This window comes from Palaemon carinicauda, chromosome 11, assembly GCF_036898095.1.
Source record: "Palaemon carinicauda isolate YSFRI2023 chromosome 11, ASM3689809v2, whole genome shotgun sequence".
Classification (NCBI taxonomy): Eukaryota; Metazoa; Arthropoda; class Malacostraca; order Decapoda; family Palaemonidae; genus Palaemon; species Palaemon carinicauda.
In genome coordinates, this window is record NC_090735.1 from 60,227,805 (window position 1) to 60,235,304 (window position 7,500).

Sequence of the window (7,500 nt, forward strand, 5' to 3'; positions counted from 1 at the left end):
GACTTGTTTACCTTATTTTTTTAGATAGAGACTTGTGTGTTTTATTTTCTATTTTATAAACCCAGATACAGTATCTGTTTAGGAGTATTTTGCTGTTTAAGTCCTTATAATACTCGTTTGATTTGCAGTTTTGTTTAGATCTTAAATGGTACTAAAACTGTAATAGGAAATACGCTAGTTAGCTCGCTTTAATCATTGTGCGAATCAACTGCATTACTCGGAAAAAAAAACTTGAAAACTATACATACATCAACGCATGTACACACGCATACACGAACGCACTCATGCACACGTATATGTTGCATGCTATTCTGAAAACTATCTGGAGGAGAGCCCGTCTGATATTTGGATGCCACTAAGACATTATCTATTCATTTTAAATTTAGATTTACATGCCCAAGTACCGTACACATACACACACACACACACATATATATATATATGTATATATATATATATTTATTTATATATGTATATTTATATATATATATATATATATATATATATATTCATATATATACATGCATATATATATATATATACATATATATATATATATATATATATATATTCACACATATATATATATATACATATATATATATATATATATATATATATATATATATATATATATTACATATGTATGTATGTATGTATGTATGTATGTATACACATAAATACAACAATGCAGCAATTTTTAGTCCACTGCAGGACCAATGCCTTAGACATTTCAATTCTTGTGTTGGGTTTGGCCAGTTTTTATCACCACGCTGGTCATTACAGATTGGTGATGGCGGGAGATTTTCGTCCGATCGCTAACAGCAAACCATCCTAGTATGGAAGGCCCTGACTAGTAGAGCTTTGTTGATCACCACGCCAAGGTATCGACACTCAGAAATATATATATATATATATATATATATATATATATATATATATATATATATATACATATATATATATATATATATATATATATATATATATATATATATATATATATATACATATATATATATATATATATATGTGTGTATATATATATATATATATATATATATATATATATAAATATATGTATATCAGAATCTTTTCTTGGTATCTTTCAACTAAGTGAAGATTGCCTTATTATATAAATGGTTCTCTCATGAGGCATTTCCTTTTCGTAGAAAAAGCTCCATTAAGGCGAAATTTACACTCATGTTCATTCATCAACTGGCTGACAGCTCCAAAAAGTAGAGTATTCATTCTTAACTGACATATTTCACTTGAGCAATATTGTACTTTTATTCGGTACTAAAAGAGTTATAAAAAAAATTCTCCATAGAAGAGAATGTTTCAAATGTATATCATATAAGCCTATGGCGAGTTGTGCTTTTTTGCCATGTTTCTCTAAATAGCTTTTAATAATTTCATCATCATCTCCTCCTAAGCCTATTGGCGATAAGGGCCCTCGTTTAGATTTAGACAGTCGTCTCTATCTTGAGCTTTTATAAATCAATTATTTCTCCATTCATCATCTACTTCCCGCTTCATAGTCCTCAGCCATGTAGGTCTGGGTCTTTCAACTTTTCTAGTGCCTTGCGGAGCCCAGTTGAAAGTTTGGTGAACTAATATCTCTTGGGGAGTGCAAAGAGCATTCCCGAAGCATTTACTTAGAGACATTTATTCGTCTTTAATTCAACTGACAAGAAGATGAGATCATTAAAATTCATCACTTAACCAGAATTTGAACGGTTCTTTTGAGTTAATTGCTAAGAGCCCATTGGTGAGAGTTCAACTCCTGCTTGTAATTGAACTTTAATTTTCTTTTAAATTACTCGTTATTTTCATTAATATTTATATATACCAAATACAATTGTGATTTATAAGGCCAGCACTCGTTGGAGTATTTTGGGGTTATTCCTTCTCAGGGTCCTATTCGAACTTGCATTAAGTGCCTTCAGTACTGTGGTCTTTCTGCCAAGTCTGAGTTAATCTGTTTCAGTCATAGGTAATAATAATAATAATAATAATAATAATAATGATGATGATAATAATAATAATAATAATAATAATAATAATAATAATAAATGATGATGATAATAATAACAATAATAATAACAATACTACTACTACTACTACTACTACTACTAATACTACTACTACTACTACTAATAATAATAATAATACTACTACTACTACTACTACTACTACTACTAATAATAATAATAATAAAATGTGGATATTTAACTAATGAACCTATATAAACGATAAGGAAACTTGCATGTAATGGTAAGGATGGAAAGTAAGAACTAAAGACAAGGAAGAAGATAGTAAGTGAAGGTTTAGCATTTATAATCTTCTTATTTGCTTAAAAGGCGAAAACACTTTGGAGAATTCTATTAACGGTTTGGAAATAGAACAAATCCGAGTATTTAAAAAAAAAAGTAAAGTAAAAAAACTAATCATCCAACGAGTAAAAGTAAAATTATATAAAAGAAAAAAACAGTAATGCGATACTTAAGTGAAGTAATTTAGCGATTATTAGATTATTTGAAAAAATATTATAATCTAGGGTCGTGATAAAACAAACGTACACTGTTAAAAAACCGTAATTTCAATCTGAAATTCTTAGTAAAAATATACTGTTCTCAGCCGTATTACAGTATAATACGGGCGATCGTAATTGAACCTTACTTTGTTATTATCTTTTACGGATTGATGACCGTAATATCACTTCTTTACCTCAATATATTCGTTTTTTAAACGGTAAAAATCCTGGAATAAATGTTGCCAGACATTTACCGTTTTTAATGCAAATTTTCAATTGTTATACAGTATATACAAATGAGACGAAAAGATGAAAAATTTGATTGTGAGAGAAGTTTGAATGTGCTGTTTTAATTTCTAAGTCTTTCAAGGTAAATATAAATATTGAATAGGAAAGTTGAGACGTTTTAACAATCCATGAATAAATAAATGTAGTGTTACTAATTATTTAATAGAGCAAAAATTTAATGATAAAAATAGAAAAGGGTGTTATTATGTATATAAATTAGATGCGAGAAAGAAACGTCAGAAAAAGGTGAAACTGAGAGAGAGAGAGAGAGAGAGAGAGAGAGAGAGAGAGAGAGAGAGAGAGATCAGGTTTAAGTTTTCATTTCCCGCGTGATAAATTGGTATAATTTTCTCTAAACCAACGCCAATTTAAAGGGAAAATGGCGGCCCTTTCTTGCCCTGAGGTTTGCCTGCCTTTTGTTATCCTCCTTAAATGCGTCATCTCTTTTATTACAATAAGGAAAACATCTTTTAATTTCAAAATAAATTATAGCGGTTAACATTTAATCTTAATTTTCTTTCATTTCGGTTGTCAGATTATTCTTAACGCTTTAGTGAATATCAGAATGCTGTGTTGAAGTGTAAAATGTGTGATCTTAATAATAAAATTTAATTTCTCTGTCGTTCTTCTAAGTTCTGATATTTCCCTTACGGTTCCTTAATAATGGGATTCTTAACTTTCCCTCAGTTTAAAAATAAAAATATTAGGGTTCAAAATAGGATTAACTTATATAAAAAATTACTAACATATATACACTGACTATAAAAAATAGCTATGATGAATCAACAGAATAATTTCTCAGTAAAATATGGTTGAGAAGAGAATATTCAGCCAAAATTTTCAAAGAAGCTTCAGTATATTATCTCGGATAGATTCTATCAGGGAAAGGGATATTGGCTTCTGTACTCCTCTAGAGCTCCCTATGCTCTAGAATTTTTAAACACACACACATACACACACACGCACACACACACATACACAGACACGCACTCACACACACACACACACACACACACACATATATATATATATATATATATTATATGTTTATATATATATATATATATATATATATGTATATATATATATATATATATATATATATATATACATGTATTATATATATTCATGTATATATACATGCATATATATTATATATATATATATATATATATATATATATATATATATATATATATATATACTGTATATATACTTTATGCATGAACAAAGGGACATCTAAAGATTAATTATATAGGAATATCTAATCACATTGAAAAAAATATCATCAAATGAACTTTCATTTTACTTCCATAAAATAGCATGAAACTTCAGTTCTTGAATTCCTTTCCGTAGAAGGAAGAAACTCTTCAGTATTCCTTCGAAGTCGCTGGAGAATGTTACACTGAATGATAAAAATGTTAGCCATGGCACTGACTGAAAATAACAAGGTTGATTCACTTTTTTGAATAAAACTGGAAAATTTATGGACCGCATTCTATGCAGTTGGAGTATGAGGAACAGGAAAGCCTTTGCTACGGAAATAAAAGGTTTATTGGGTATATTTTGACTGTTAAAAGAACTAGTAAAACGCCTCTATGATCCAATCATTTCAAGACTTGCAAATTTGATAATTAGAGATAATTTAATTTGAATTTTCATGGGAAAAATTATTTCTAGTACATATATATATATATATATATATATATATATATATATATATATATATATATATGTATATATATACATATATATATATATATATATATATATATATATATATATATATATATATATATATACATACACATGTGAAATAAACCAAAGGGAAAATGAAAATATTGAGTAAATCCTGACTATTTTCTTCTCTACGTGATAAGTCTGGATTCCCTCAATATTCATCCGATTATCAAGTGTTCCTGAAAGTTTTACTCATTTATGTACACAGACAAACAGAAAAATACACATACAGGCACACACACACACACACACACACACACACACACACGCACATATATATATATATATATATATATATATATATATATAAATTATAGATATTTCTCAAGCTCTAGGAATTATACTCCTTTCAATAATATATGGTCTTGCATTCTCTCAGTGACCTACGCATCTCAAGGCACTAAATTAAGTCTTTACTAACGCTAATTTCAATGTCCTTAATACGTGCACGAAATACCAATTTTATGAACTATTTTCGAATTTCATATCACATCACAGCATTGTGCTGTGATATTCACGTTATTGAGTGAGAGTTAAATTAATTTTTTATTCTCTCTCTCTCTCTCTCTCTCTCTCTCTCTCTCTCTCTCTCTCTCTCTCGTTTATTCCCGTTCATTCCCTGCGAACGAATACCCCAATTTCTCCAGCGGCCGAAAAAAAGATGAAAGCATATCTCCTCTCCGGCGAAAGCCCCACCACGCCAAATGATTCATGATTCCATGATTCACGATTCCTGATTCATTCCAGAGCGGCAACGATAATTGGGAATCTTTTCCCCCTGATGAAGACACGGCGAAGATGTCAGTCTCGCGCGGTCTCGTGATTTGTGAGAGAGAATGAAACTGCTGATGCTGTCTCCATTCTGCAGCCTTGCATTGGCTGTTCCTTCTTTGGTTATATCTCGGGAAATGTGGAGCAAGAGAAAGGAGGAGGGCAAGATAGGGTTAAAGATGTTTTATGTGAGATAAGAGATAATTTGGATTTTTTTTTTTACCTCTGTTTAGGTACCACCTGCTGAATGCCTTAGATATGTAAACTTGTGGAAAAATATTTTGCATGCACTTAACAGGGATATTTTCTTCCACAATGTTTTGCATTCTATAAGAAAAAAATGTCTAATTTTTCTAGAACTTTGTTGAGATATAACCCCACTCTTGGACATTTCAACTTGTCAAATAATATTATGCACCTTATCAGAAAATATAGTTTCTTATGATATTATAATTGGTTTAATGGTATGTCAAACTGTTTGGAAACTTTTTCAACAGTCAAAGTGACCCGTATTTTGTCGATATATTTACTGATCTGTCGAACAGTATTATACATGAACCTATAAGGTGATGGTGGGAGACTTAATATTGATAGCTCTCAGCAAACCAACATAGTATGGGTGGTCCTGATTAGTAAAGCTTTTCTGATCACGTTAATTGATTTTCTAGTAGTTATTATTTTTCTTCTTAAGCAGTGAAGAACGTATATTTAAAATTAATTTCATTTTATAAAACGTTGAAAAATGGTGCTCTTTCTCTGGAATACTTTTCTACAGTTATGAAATTATTTTTCAGTTTATATAAAAACTTTCTTATTCATATGTAATTCTTCATTCACTTGCCATGGAAGTAACCATTCCAGAAGTAAATATAGGTAAAGTGGATTTGTTTTTTTTTTTAGACGTCTTCTTAAAAGAAGACCATGTTTAAGATTTCTATTCCCTTGTCCAATCGTTACTCAAATTGACTGTATTCAAGAAAAGAACAACATCAAGTTGCAAATGGTGCTTTTGATGATGATATAAGCGATGAATTCTAGTTTGATTTATTTACCTGATTATAAATTAAACAATATTGTAAGGAGTTATGGAAGAATGAATGCATGGAATAAATAAAAAAATAACTATAAAATAAAATAATGAATAAATAAATAAAATGATAAATATATGCAATATATATATATATATATATATATTTATATATATGTATTTATATATATGTATATATATATATATATATATATTGTATATATTATATATATATATATATATATATACACACATAAAATGAATTAACAAATATATGAATATACACAGAAAACATTCACAGTTAATAAAATAGATGAAAAGGAAATATAAAAAAACAATAAATAAATAAATATCAATTAAATAAATTGTTAAGTAGATAGATGAAATAAAAATATTTGAATATACACAAGAAATATTTATATCTAATATATACAAAGTCGATGTATCTATTTCCCCAAAAAATAAAAAAGTGTATTATAACATTATTTAATCGCGTCATGATTACCCAGATATAAAAATACCAATAGTTTGTGACTCCCCCCCCCAACCCCCCCCCCCAAAAAAAAAATATATTGCATTAAATACTCTCACGTCGTGCGGCCCAATAATCTTTTGAACTGTCCAATTAAAAAGAATCATATTCTTTTCAAAAACAACAATGAATCAAAACTTTTGAAGTTGCGAAATCACCACATTAGTTCCCAACGTTTTCACTTTCTTCATCATTTCTTTTCCTTTCTTCGCAATTTCCTTTTCGTTTGTTGTTCGTTTCTATTACAATTCTTGTTTCATATTACTTGTATTGCTTATTTCTTTAGTAGCTTCTCTTTTCGTTTTCTTTTACAATTTAGTTTTATTGCTATTTTATATTTCTATATAAAAATGGGAATCAGTATCAGCTGTATATAGAAGTGTATGGCTAGCAACCCCACTCTAATTATCTAGGAAGAAACTGGGGGATTATACCCTTTTGGTGCTACCTCTTCCGAAGTGGATTAAGATATATATATATATATATATATATACATATACATATACATATGCATGTATATATGCACTATATATATTACTATATATAGAATATATACATCTGTAACAATATATCCATACACACTTACACACATATACATATATATAT